Source organism: Pan paniscus, chromosome 18, assembly GCF_029289425.2.
Source record: "Pan paniscus chromosome 18, NHGRI_mPanPan1-v2.0_pri, whole genome shotgun sequence".
Lineage (NCBI taxonomy): Eukaryota > Metazoa > Chordata > Mammalia > Primates > Hominidae > Pan > Pan paniscus.
Window position 1 is genome coordinate 5,779,130 of NC_073267.2, and position 13,951 is coordinate 5,793,080.

Here is a 13,951-nt window from a genome sequence, read left to right on the forward strand (position 1 = left end):
CTCGAGGCCTGCCTTTGCCTTCTTCAGCCCTCAGTTTCCTCAAAAGTAAAATGGGGATAATGTGATGCTACTGTCTGCATCCTAGAGCTGCCGTGAGGGTTCAGTGAGATCACTGTTGAGAGCACGTTCACGGCACCGGCCTTGTGTGCAGTCAGCACGTGTGGGGCAGGGCTGTTGCTGATACGTGGGTGACTGTCATTGCTAGACTGGCTTTACCAGGGGCATTGTCTTAGTGCCGAGCCCAGAGCCACCCCTAGTACCTGCTGTGTTTATAGAGTGATTGAGTGGCAGGGTCAGAGACTGGGGCGATGGCAGCAGAAACAGAGGAAAGAAGTGGGGCTTCTCAGACATAACATACTATCTAATTCCTTTTATATTAAAGCCACTTCCAGGCAAAACTAGCATTTGATGATAGATACCAGAACAGTGGCTGCTTGGAGTGAGGGCGGGGAATTCAAATTGAATGGAAAAGGGGCCTGAGGAAATTTTCTGGGGTGATTGAGATGTTTTGTAGTTTGATCTGGATGATGGTTATGTAGCTGCATACATTTGTCAACACTCCTCATGCTGTATGTTTAGATTTGTGATTTTACTATATGTAAATTAATTCCTTAATAAAATACTATTATAAAATAAGCTATAAATTAAATGGAATTAACTTCAAGTTTAAAAAAAAAAAAAGAAGAAGTGGGGCTCCTAATAGGTCCTGAACCAGTGGCCTTTGAGATGAAGCCTTCTTGCCAAGGTCTGGGGCTGTGCTGTGTATTCTAGGCCTGAGACTGGAAGCTAGGCCTGGCTGCAGCCCCCGCTGAGCTGGGGAAGTGCAGGTCAGCATCCTGCTTCATTAGGACACCTCCAAGCCCAGCTTAGACCTGGATGCCAGGTGACCCTCTGTTTACTCTGAGCCCAGATAGAGGACAGGGAAGTGTGGAAGGGTGGGGACCCTCATCACAGCCCTTGACTCTCTAAGGCATATGGGTTTGTGCACATGTGTGAGCACGGCTGTGGTTTCTCTGTGAGTTTCAAGCTCTAGGTTGTATTTATGCAGGGTTAGGCTTTCCAGGAGGTCCAGTTAAACCTGAATTTCTCATTAACCATTTTTTTGGGGGGCAAGTATATCCCATGCAATATTTGGGACCTACTTACCCTAAAAAATGATTTGTTGTTTATCTGCAATTCAAGTTTAACTGGCATCCTATCTTTACACTTGCTACGTATGAGAGTTCCGTGTGGGGGTATCAGTGTGCATTTGTGATTTCCCATGTGAAGGACTCTCTCCAAGTGTCTGTAGGTGCCAGGATGGAGATGGACAGAGAAGATCCTCTTGGGCTGCTTTAGTGGCACCTAGAGGCTGTGGGGTTGGACACTTCAGCCCCAGGGGCCTGGGCAGCACTGTCCAGCGCCTGCCTGCTCCTGTCTTCTTCACGGGGGCTGACTTCCCTGCCATCTCTCTCCAAATACGGTGGCAAGAGCTATCCCATCCGCCCCCATCTGGAGCTCGGCTGCCCAGCCAGACAAGATGGCAAACAGTGTGCAGATGGCTGCAAAGCTTTCCCCAGCTCCTTCTGCAAGGGGCCTGCAGATGAAACGGAAGCCCTCATCCCCACCACCTCCCCCTTCCAGAAAACCCAGGCAACAGCCACCTCTGAGTGCTGCTTTAGAAGCTTCTCCCTCCTGGTGATTAAACCACCCCAAACAAATAAAGCACTGCATTTCCACCATAAGCTTGTTCACATGCACGCAGCCAATTGTCTTGGATCCACCGCCGGTGTGCCTGATTCATCAGGGTGAGGGGTTCTCCTCTGAGGTGCTTGCAAAGAGCTGCTTAATTTTCATCTGAAAGACTCTCTGTAGAAACCAGGCTCAGCTTTGGAAGAAAGCCCTTTCTCCCCTTTAGCAAATTCTGTGTCATTCTTTTTTTTTTTCTTTCTTTCTTGTTTGAGACTGAATTTCACTTTTGTTGCCCAGGCTGCAGTGCAATGGTGCAATCTCGGTTCACTGCAGTCTCTGCCTCCCGGGTTCAAGCGATTCTCCTGTCTCAGCCTCCTGAGTAGCTGGGACTAGAGGCACCCACAACCACACCCAGCTAATTTTTTTGTATTTTGAGTAGAGAGGGAATTTCACCATGTTGGCCAGGCTGGTCTTGAACTCCTGACCTCAGGTGATCCACCCACCTCGGCCTCCCAAAGTGCTGGGATTACAGGCGTGAGCCACCATGCCTGGCTGGAATTCTGTGTCATTCTGGATACTTATCATGACTTCAAGCATCTAGGACTCTGTCCTGGGTATCCTGAGCCTGAGGGTGTATATGTGTCCAGCTGGCTTGGAGGTTGTCTACAGGCAGGTTGAACTTGGCCTCTGAGTCCGTGGCAGCCTCACGTGGGAAATACCACCAATGAGCCTCATCCTGTGCTTTTAGGAGATAGTTTCTATTTAGTCATTGCTGAATCTGTTACAGACAGGGTCTCAATTTCTTGCAAGTCCTGTATGAGGTGGGTGCTGTGATTATCCACATGTTCACTTGCTCTCTGTGGCCTCTTTCAGGCTCTTGCACTTCCTTTGCTCTTTTCCTGCCACAGGGCCTTTGCACATCCTGCTCTTTCTGCCTGGAAAGATTTTCCCTCTCCCTGCCTCTTCAGCTGGTCATGGTCTCAACTGACAGTGGAGTCACTACATCCTCAGGGAAGCCTGGCCACACTGACTCAGTCACAGCAACCCCCTATTATCTGCTTTCATGAGACCAGGTGCCTCTCTGTGGTAGACACTAGCTCAGGTACAGCTTCCTACTTCTGTGCATGTCATCCTTCCCCTTCAAGACTGTGGTCACTGTGAGGGCCAGGTCCATGCCTGTTCCTGATTCTCATTTGTGTCTCTAGTGTTTAGTATATGCTCACCTAGAATTTGATTAATAAAGGATGGCATACCCATTTTACAGATGAGAAAGTTGAGGCTAAGGAACATTATGTAACTTTCTCAGTATTAGATAGTGATGGTTTGAAGCCACCTGGCTGGTCGCTGGGTGTACACTCTTAACCACTTCACCATGGTTCTTCTCTCACAGTAGTTCTCCAACAGCATGAGTGAGAGACAACTTTAGGACAGGTGTACCCAGAATCCCAGGGGTTACCCTAGAAGATGGTGTCAGGAACATACTTGCCTGTGGGCCTTCTTACTGTATTGCATAAAATACCCAGTTTTTCTGACTCGCCTTTAGTAAAGACCTTAGTTGTCAGTAGGAAAGGGTGTATGTTTACACTTTTTAAAAAAGGAGTCTATATCATATTTATCTTGTGGTCTGCCATGCCCCTCTGATCTTCTTCAGCTTCAGTTATGCAAAATTAACACTTCTCTTGACTGCCTCTCTCTTACCTGTTCAGTTTCTTTTCTGTGTTCGAGATTGCTTAGAAATTTGCCCCATTACTACAGCCTGCTTCCCACCTGCATCCCCCACCCAGCTTGTTCTGGATTTTGTCAACAACAGTTCCAGCGTTTAGTGAGGGCTGGATTGAAGGACAGTCTTGGAAAAGGCTGTGTGATGAAAGGTGAAGATACCTAATGGACAGGCAGTCATCAGGGTTAATTCAAAGGCTGGAAGAAGGGCTGACCTGGAGGACTGGAAATGTCTTTGAGCTGACGGTCATGTGCAGGTGGAGCGAAGAGGGTGAGCCTTTTGGGGTGAACTGCAAGTATTTGATAAGATCTCTGTCCCCATTGTTGGGGAAGTCTTGGTAAGCATCCTCAAAGTGATGGAGGGATTAAGGAACCGCTGGCTCTACCTGCCCAGCATGGCAGTAACGTGACACAGCCAGTTGATTATTGGTTGCCCAGCTGTCATCAGATCAACATCTTCTGTTAGTTATAGCTGTAATTTGCATTAGTTGTCAATACCAGTTTTGACTTTCCTAGTCAATAAAGTGTCCTGAGGGTGGTGACTAAGGCTGAACATTACCCATAATCATGAGTATTACAGAGGCAAGCCCCCTTGCCCACCCACCTGCGGGTGATGACACACCCTAGGAAAATCACTCAGTTCTTTGGAGGACCCCGAATAAATGCTCAAGTCCACCTGTTCATCTGTCCGTCCATCCGTCCACCTACTTCCATCCATCCATCCATCCATCCATCCATCCATCCATCCAGACATGCATACATCCATCCACCCACCTACTCATCTATCCACCCACCCACCCATCTATCCATCCAATCCACTCTCTTGTGCACCCAGCTATCATCCACCTACCCACCTAGCAACCCATCTATCCATCTACTTACCCATGCATCTGTCCACCCATTCACTCATCTAACTATCTATCCACCCACCCGTCCATCCATTTATCTATCCCTCCACCCATTCACCCACTTATCCATTTCTCCACCCACTCAACCATCCCTTCACCGACTCAACCATGCATTCATTCGTCCACCTGCCCGCCCACCCATCTATCCATCCACCCACCTATCTATCCATCCATGTATTTATCCTTCCATCTGCTTGTACTTCTGTTCATTTATTCCACAAAGACTCGTTAACCACCTGCTAGATTCCGGGGAGGTACCTGCTCTAGTAATTGAGAACACGGTCTCTGGAATATGATTCCCTGGGCTCAAACTGAGCTGCCTCCTAGCTAGCTGCTTGGGTAAGTTACAGAAACTGTGCTTTGATTTTCTTATCTGAAAATTGGCTATTAATAGCTTCTACTCTTGCAGATATAGTGAGGATTGAATAACATGTCACATTAAAAGTGCATCATTGACACTCAATAGAGATTAGGTTTTACCATTCATTATTATTCTTGGCAGATGCTGCAGATAACGTGGAGAGCATACGAAAGACACATGTTCGAACCAGTAGTGACATACAGGTGCTAAGTTTTGCAGTAGGGGAAGGGCAGAGAGCCATGGAGAGGGCCTGGCCCAATCCTGGAGACTCAGAAAAAAGTTCCCCATTGAATTGCTGTTTTAGCTGAGACTTGTGGGATGGGTAGTAGTTGGAGATCCCAGACAGGATGTGACCGAGTTAGCCAGGGAAAAATTGGGTCCTGGCACCCATGGCAGAGTTGAGTGATCCAGTCCTTCTGTCTCCTCTGGCTGGAAGTCCACCAGATCTGGGAATGTCAAGTTGGGGGAGGGGGCTGACAATGACCATGACCTTCACCTGTCCTCACATGTCCTCTGTGTGTCTGCAAAGCCTCTGCCTCAGTCTCCTCTTCTGGAAAGTGGGATTGGAAACCACATCTGCTTCTCTCCCAGGACTGCTAGGAAGACAAGATTAGATGGCAGGTGAGAGCTCTTTGAAGATGAAAACATTCTGCTATTTGAATGCAAAGTGTTCTTCTTTGCCTGTGTTGTTTCCTAATCTGTGAACTCATACTGGACCTCGAAGCTGTCTGTTAAAAAAAATAGCCAAGTGGCTGGGCATGGTGGCTCATGCCTGTAATCCTAGCACTTTGAGAGGCTGAGGGGGTTGGATCACTTGAGGCCAGGAGTTCGATACCAGCCTGGCCAATATGCGAAACCCTGCCTCTTCTAAAAGTACAAAAATTAGCCCGGTGTGGTGGCATCTGCCTGTAGTCCCAGCTACTCGGGAGGCTGAGGCACAAGAATCATTTGAGCTCAGGAGGCAGAGGTTGCAGTGAGCTGAGATGGCGCCACTGCACTCCAGCCTGGGTGACAGAGCGAGGCTCTGTCTGAAAAAAGAAAAAAAAAAAGCAAAGTTAACACTTCCTCCATTTCTCCCCTGGGGGAGGCAATTTGTCAAAGATTGTTGTTGGATTTTACACACAGGGAAATCTAAGGAAGGTGTGGAAACCAGACCAGTACTCCGGACTTTGGTCTCCCTGTTTACAGGGTCTTAAATGGGGGAGCCACTTTGGGTTCTTTCCACAAGATTGCTTTGTAAAAACACCAAGAAACAAACAAACAAACAGAAAACTCAAAAAAACAGCCCTGACCTAAATATTCACAAGGGACCTTAGGCAATATCTGCAAACAAACGTGAGTGATGAGTGGAATCTGTCATCTTTACAAATAAGACAGCTCCAGAGTTGAAGCAAGTGGAAATATCTCTAGAGACAGAGATTTGGGCAGGTTTTGCCAGTTACATGCTATGAGAACCTGGGCAGGTTTACCTCTCTGAGCTTCTGTGACCTTGTAAAGTAGGCTGCATTGCTGTAAACGTGCAGGAGGAATCCCAGCATCCTCCTGTGCACGAGGCTGGTTTCTTCCCATCCTTTTCCTTGTTCTGCCTCTCTCCTCCTCTCCAAGAGATGAATACATTTGGACCCAGTAGGGGCCTATGTTTGTAAAACTTGCAGGTGATTCTCATGCAGCCAGCCTGGCTCTGGCGCTGAGTTCTTGGACACTTTTGGAGGCACATTTACTAGTGAGGAAGGTCACTGTGTGTTAAAGGCATGACTTATCTTCCATTCCTTTCTTCCATGAAGCAAGGTGCATGGGTCAACTGAGCTGGGAGAGTCCCCAGTGTCAGCCTCCCCCACGCTTCCCTCCCTGCCCATTCCTTGTGTGCTGTACTTTGTCTCGACTTCCTCTACTCTGCACCAAGCCGGGAGACGGTCAGATCTCAAAAAAATCATTTTTTTGGGGGGGGGGGAATGGGATCAAGAGGGTTTTTGTTTGCTTGTTTGTTTGAGACAGGGTCTAACTCTGTCACCCAGGCTGGAGTGCAGTGGTGTGACCTTGGCTCACTGCAGCCTTGACCTTCTGGGCTCAGGTGATCCTCCCACCTCAGCCTCCTGAGTAGCTGGGACTGCAGGTGCACACCACCTTGCCTGACTAATTTGTCTATTTTTTGTAGAGATGAGGTTTCACCATGTTGCCTAGGCTGGTCTCAAACTCCTGGGCTCAAGCAGTCCTCCATCCACCTCGGCCTCCTAAAGTGCCGGGATTACAGGCATGAGCTGCTGTGCCTGGCCAAGGTTTTTTTTTATTATTATTATGAAAAATTTTCAATATACATAAACGTAGAGCGACTAGTTTAATGAGCTATCATATACCCATCACATAAGTTTAAAAACTATTAACGTTTGCAATATTTACTCCATTTGTTTTTCTGAAGTATTTAAAAAATAGTTTACAGTAGTTATGTAATTGCTTCATGATATTCACCCCTATGTAATTTACTTTCCCTCTAAAAACATGAGGGCATTTTTTATATGATCATTGTCATACCTAATCAAATTACCAGTAATTCCTTAATATCCTCTAAGATCGAGTTTACATTCAGATGTCTTGTCCTCAAAGTGTCAATTGTGATTATTTTTTTCTTTGAGCAAAGATAATAAGATCTCAAGATTTAATGACAGAGATTCCACATTAGCCCTGATGTCTAAGCTCTGTGGTCCATTGTGGCTTTACTTGAAAGTCTCAGGCTAGGCGTGGTGGCTCATACCTGTAATCTCAGCACTTTGGGAGGCCAAGGTAGGCGGATCACGAGGTCAAGAGTTCAAGACCATCCTGACCAACATGGTGAAACCCTATCTCTATTAAACATACAAAAATTAGCCGGGCGTGGTGGCAGGTGCCTATAGTCCCACCTACTCGGGAGGCTGAGGCAGGAGAATCTCTTGAAGCCGGGAGGTGGAAGTTGCAGTGAGCTAAGATTGCACCACTGCACACCAGCCTGGGTGGCAAGAACGAGTCTCTGAAAAAAAAAAAGAAGTCTCTCACTGTGGTCTTATAATAAAAGCACACTCCATTTCCCATCTGGCCCCTGCTCCTTAATGTTAACCCCCTCCTGTGGGGAGGAGGGGGTGACCTTCAGTGCAGGTTCAAGCATTCCCAGGGCTGGCTCTGATGCCGATAAAGCCCATTGTCATGAATGAATCCTTGCAGGTTATTGTAAGTATTGGAAATAGTGCACATGGAGTGTCCTCATGATGCCCGGGACAGTAATGAATATTTATAGGTTTCTTTTAGTGCCTTTTTTTTTTTTTAGTGTTTTCCATAGTTCCATGTTTCTACAACCCTTAGGAACATCAGAATTATGTGTGTGTGGGTGCTTATTAAATACACCAATTCCTGGAGCTCAGTCCCAGACAGTTTGATGATTAGGGGCTCAGCTAGGACCTATGTTTGCAAAAGCTCCCAGCTGATCTCATGCAGCCAGCCTGGCTCTGGCTCTGGCTCTGGGAGCTGGGTTGGGAACTAGTCTTTGGTGCTATTCTGCTGAAACTTCAAGCTGGGCTCTTTGACTCCATCTTGTATTGTCATCACTTGCATTCAGGTCTGTTCTTACCCTGGATTGTAAACTCCTTGATGTCTGGGTCATTTCAGCTTGTGAAGTGAGCTTTCAATGGGTGCTCAGTGGAGCAGGTGCTGAATGGAGTGAGGCTCTAGGGAGGCCAGCGTGTTTTGGTAAGTGAGAGACAAAAATTATTTTAAGAAGAATCTTTTTGCCCTTCAGTTGTGTTTGTCATGAGTTAATGTGATTTACTCTAGTGGAAGCCAGTGCAGCTTAAGTGGAGGTCTTGCCCTGAAATGGAGCCGGGTTATGGATCAGCAGAGCTGCCAAAAGCGTTTTGTGGGAAATGTTTCTGTGTCACCCTCAGTTGATTGAACTGAAGTTTTCACTCCCGTTTAACACCACGTGGGGGCCATTCTGACTTCTGCGGAGTGGGTATGATCAGATCTTCTGTAAAAGTGTAAGTGAGGAGGCTGGGCATGGTGGCTTACACCTGTAATTTTAGCACTTGGGAGGCTGAGGTGGTCAGATCACCTGAGGCCGAGAGTTTGAGACCAGCCTGGACGACATGATGAAACCTTGTCTCTACTAAAAATACAAAAATTAGTCAGGCATGATGGTGCATGCCTATAATCCCAGCTACGTGGGAGGCTGAGGCAGGAGAATCGCTTAAGCCTGGGAGGTGGAGGTTTGGTGAGCTGAGATCATACCACTGCACTCCAATGTGGTTGACGATTGTTTAACCACCACCAAAATGGGTTGTGAGTCCAAATATTAATATGAAGGACATTGGTGACATAGTCTCAAAAAAATTAATGAATACAGAAAAGTACAAAAAGAGAGAGAAATCACCCCAAATCTCACGACCCCAAGAAATAAACCTCCTAGTATTAAGTGACCAGCATTCCTTGCTATGCACAAAGATGGCTAGAGACATGAAGAGACACTTCTGATCACACAAAATGAGATTTTAAAAACAAGAAGTAGCAAATTGAATGCTGTGTAAATTTATCTGAAGAAAAAGAAATGGAAGTGAAACTGAAGGAACTGGTCAACTCAGATAAATGTAGTTTTTTCTTAGCAAAAATCAGTTTCTAGAACATCTAAGAAACCAAATGTGGTGAAAAATATTAAGATGTTTTATATATATGTAGAAGTCTTTACAGTTGACTGATCATCTCATGAAAAATTTGTACAGTCACTGCAAATAAAGCCATTGCAAAATCTTTACTCCTTTTGCTTTTTGACAGCACCGACATTGGCCTTTGCAGTCTCTTGACTTCATTCTGCCCTTGCATTCCTTTTGCTGTTTTCTTGAGGTCATCTTCTTCTCATGCCAGCCGTGTCTTGCAAGTCTATGTTTGAGTTCATTTTTCTTTGCATAATTCAAAGAACCAGATAGCATGCCAAAGCCCATTGTTTAACCACCATCAAAATGGGTTCTGAGTCCAAATATTAATATGAAGATGACACCCATTGTGGTCTTGTACATTTAGTTGCCTTCTTGGGGTGAAGGACATTGGTGACCATTTGTTTCCTCTGGAGCGGTGGATTGGTCATGAACTTCGTGGTCCAGATAGTTACTGTGTCATTCATCATGGTGGCTGATCCTCAGGTAGTTAGGGAGGAAAATAAACAAGAAGTTATATATTTAAAACCACGTTTCAATTTTAGACCTGATTAATTGACTTAATAAAGGGCATTAGCACTTCTACTTCCTACAGTCCCTCCCTTTACCTCTGGAAACTAGTTATTTCTAGGTTGTTTTCTGTTGTTAAGGTTGACCACCTTTTCTTTCTGTTCTGCAATCATAGTCCTATTTTTAAATGGATTCACCTCTCATCACTAGCCTTTTGTCATGGTCATTCAGTTCACAAGTTGCTTATTTTTTAATTTCTTGGCTGACTAAATTTTATTATGAAGATTTTTTTTTTTAAAGAGCTCTGAAATACTGTATTCTCTAAGTTCTTGAACATGTGATAGTGTCTTTTGCCTATTTTGATTGGGCAGTAATTTAGTTGGCTATAAAATTCTTGGATTATATTCTGTTTCCCTTAGAAATTATAGGCACCCATCCACTGACATTTCATTTTGTGTGTGTGTTTTTTTTTTTTTTTGAGTTGGAGTCTCTGCCTGTCACCCAGCCTTGAGTGCTTGAGCGCAGTGGCATGATCCTGGCTCACTGCAAGCTCCGCCTCCCGGGTTCATGCCATTCTTCTGCCTCAGCCTCCTGAGTAGCTGGGACTACAGGCGCCTGCCACCATGCCTGGCTAATTTTTTTGTATTTTTGGTAGACACGGGGTTTCACCGTGTTAGCCAGGATGGTCTCAATCTCCTGACCTCGTGATCCGCCGGCCTGGGCCTCCCAAAATGCTGGGATTACAGGTGTGAGCCACCGTATGAGCCCAGCCTCATTGTGCTTTGTAGTAACCCCCTTTCCCTGGCCTCTTCCATCTTGTCTTCTTCTCTCCCAGTAGTTTCTTCACGAAGAGGCCATGTGCTATATTCCATGAGATATTTCACACTCAAAGAAGACTTCTTTTATACTCTTTTGATAATTTGTCTGGGAATCACTGTCTTGATTTATAAGGGAGTTTGTAATAAATACAGTAAAAGAAACACACAATGTATTTTGAGATATCAGAGAAGGGAGCAACCAATTCTATTAATATTTGGGGTTAGCAGGGAAGGCTTAGTTAAGAGGTAACATTTGAACTAAGCCTGGAAATAAGGGAAGGATTTGGCCATGCAGTAATGGGGAGAGAGTAGAAGCAAGACATGATGGTTAGTGTTATGTATCAATTTGACTGGGTTGTGGGTGCCCAGATATTTGGCTACACATTATTCTGGGTGTGTCTCTGAGGTATTCTGGATGAGGATAACATTTAATTGGTAGACTGAATAAAGCAGATTGTCCTCCCCAATGTGGGTGAGCCTCATCCAATCCACTGAAGGCCTGAACAAAACAAAAAGGTAGAGTCACAGAGAATTTGCTCTCTTTACCTGATTATATTTGAACTGGGACATCAATCTTCTCCTGAGTTTAGATGTGGACTCGAGTTGGAACTATATCATTGGCTGTCCTGGGTCTCCAGCTTGCTGACTGCAGACTCCAGGACTCCTTAGCCTCCATAACCATGTGAGCCATCCCTTACAACAAATCAATCTGTCTCTCTCTATGTGGATAGCTCTACCTCTATCTCTCTGATCTTTCTCTGGAGAACCCAGAGTAATACACAAGGTTATATTAGAGAAGAGGATGACCGAAGGAAAAGCATGGAGGCAGAAAAGTGCAAAGAGGGTTTGGGAAGACTGGGGTCCTGATGGGGAGTTTGGATTTCACTGTGTGTAGCATGGAGAATCCTTGAAAATATTCAAGAGGTGAAAATTGTATTTCTGGAAGAACACCAGGAGAATGTGAAAAGAAAAACACTAACTCCATTTTAACTCCACTGAAGGGGGCATCAAAGGGATGCACTGGGGACATGGGTTGGAGGGTCGTTGAGGCCACATCTGGAGGATCTTTACTTCTAGGCTGAGTCTGAAGTTATCTTTCTGGGGAGTGGGAGATCATTACAAATCTTTGGGCTCCACTGAAGAGACGGTTTTGCTAAAAATGGCAGGGTGACGATGGTGGTGGTGGTGGTGATGGGAAACTGGTAGCATGAATTCTAATTGGGCTTCTGCTATTCTAGCCGAGAAAGGTGGGGAATGGACTTCCAGTAGAATAATACAGATATGGGAATCAACTGCATGGAGGAGGTAGTTATAGGTGATGAGATGGCTCAGGGACAAAGTTTGGTAGAAGGAGAAAAGATACTAGGCTGGTACAAAAATAATTGCTGTTTTTGCCATTACTTGTAATGGCAAAATCTACAATTACTTTTGCACCAACCTAATGGGATGCAAACTTCAGAGCTATCTGCAACAGAGGGATTGATGAAGATCAACAAAGTTTGGGGACACGGGAAAGGAGCAGGGAGGGTAATGACTTGAGGGCATAGCAGGGATAATCAAGGTTTTTCTTGTTAGCATGTGGAGACTTAAGCATGATTATATGTTAAACGCCTGGCACATACATGGTGCAAAATATGAGTGAAATGAGGAGTGAAGGTGGTGAGTCATGGGAGTTCCAAGGAAACGGGTGATAAAGGCAGGTCTCAAATGAGGCACAAGTGGAGAAGGTAGTTTGGGAAAGAAGAAGGATGATTCTCCTTATGAGATGGGAAAGGCAGAGGAAGAGGGTCAAGGTACAGTGATCTAGGGGTGAGATGGAGGTGAGTTGAGAGAACTCAACTCTGAGTGGGCTCTGAAACCCCTAGGGATGGGTTTGGGGGGCTTTGAGGTACAGAAGAGGTTTAAAGTCAGTTGTTCTAGCAAATATGGTTTGGAATTTATTTGTGATGCTTAAAAATATTGCTGAAGAGAAGTGAAGTCTACCCAAGAGTTGGATGGTGAGATTATTTAGTGGAACTACCATATCCATGTTGTGATTCTTTCCAGTATCATTCAGCAGCCCTTGGGCACTTGCAAGGCAAGTCATCAATGGGGTATGGAGATTTTCCAGGTGGGTGTGGTTGAAGGCAGGGAAGAACGAGTTTAGGAGCACATTACAAGAAGAAGGTGACTGTAAGATCCAGGCTGAGCAGGAAGGTAAAGCAAGAAGGAAACATGAGGTTCTGAAGAGAAGTTTAGAGGGATGAGGAGGCAGGAGAGGTGAACAGTTGCAGGATGTAGCTGGAGTGGCGATGTTAGATCTCGGGGCCAGAGAGCTTTACAGTGATGATGAAGATTAAGGGGCATTAGAATCAAGCTATAAAGAGCCACCGTTTGATGTTGGGATGTGAGGATGCTGCAGGTGGATGTCTGTGCATTGATGGTGAGAACGTGGTCACCCTGGCCCTGCTAAGGAGACTGTGCTCTGTTCTTGGGGCCGTTTTCATCACCTGATTAGAGCAGTGGTCCCCAAATGGTGTTCTTTGGACCGTCTGTATAAAATGTTCATAGGTCAAGGATAAAATAGAGAAACAGAGAAAAGGTTACAGAAATGTGCCCATTGGTGAAAGACCACCAGCTGTCCTTTATGGAGGATTGTTCTTTATTCTAAAAGTGTATATATTCTATTCTATTAAAACATTTTTGTATTTGCATTTTTTCTCTTTTATGAAATGCCATGGGGTAGAAATTTGTCATGTATCCAATTCTCCTGTCTTCATGCATTGCCCTGTGGTGGGGGAGGGGATGTGGCTAGTACTGGCCAGTAGGCTGGGGGCAGAGGTGCAGTGTGAGACTTCTAGCCAGGAGCATTGAATTCTTAGTACAGGGCTCTCTAGCATTCTTCTCCCTCTGTTCCCTGCTTGGTGATACTCGAGGTAATGCAATCCCCATTAGCCTTAGTCTTAGGGCAAGTTTGATGGGAAACAGAGCACCCCACACCTCCCTGCAGATGTAGCATGAGTGAGAAAAACAACTTCTGATGTTTGAAGTTACCAAGATTTAGGAGTTGTTTGTTATTGCAGCAAAACCTAACCTATTCTGACTGATCATGGTGGAATTTCTCTGTGTGTGTGTGTATGTGTGTCTGTGTGTGTGTGTGTGTGTGTGTGTGTGTGTGTAAAACTGGTAGTTTAAAAAAGTTCCTTCTTACCAAAAAGAAAAAAAAATAGCAACCTTATGTTGGTTCTCAAATTAAAAAAATATTTTTACTGGTTTATAAAATAGAAAAAATCTGAGAATCTGTAGCTTAGAGAA

At 45.2% G+C, this 13,951-nt stretch overlaps 1 protein-coding gene and 1 pseudogene across 3 annotated transcripts in view; one reads left to right on the forward strand and one right to left on the reverse strand.

The window, feature by feature from the left end:
- RBFOX1 (RNA binding fox-1 homolog 1) overlaps positions 1-13,951 on the forward strand; it is a 2,479,284-nt gene that overhangs the window by 11,843 nt on the left and 2,453,490 nt on the right. The window lies entirely within an intron of this gene.
- On the reverse strand, positions 9,428-10,842 carry LOC100995956 (small ribosomal subunit protein eS24-like; annotated as a pseudogene).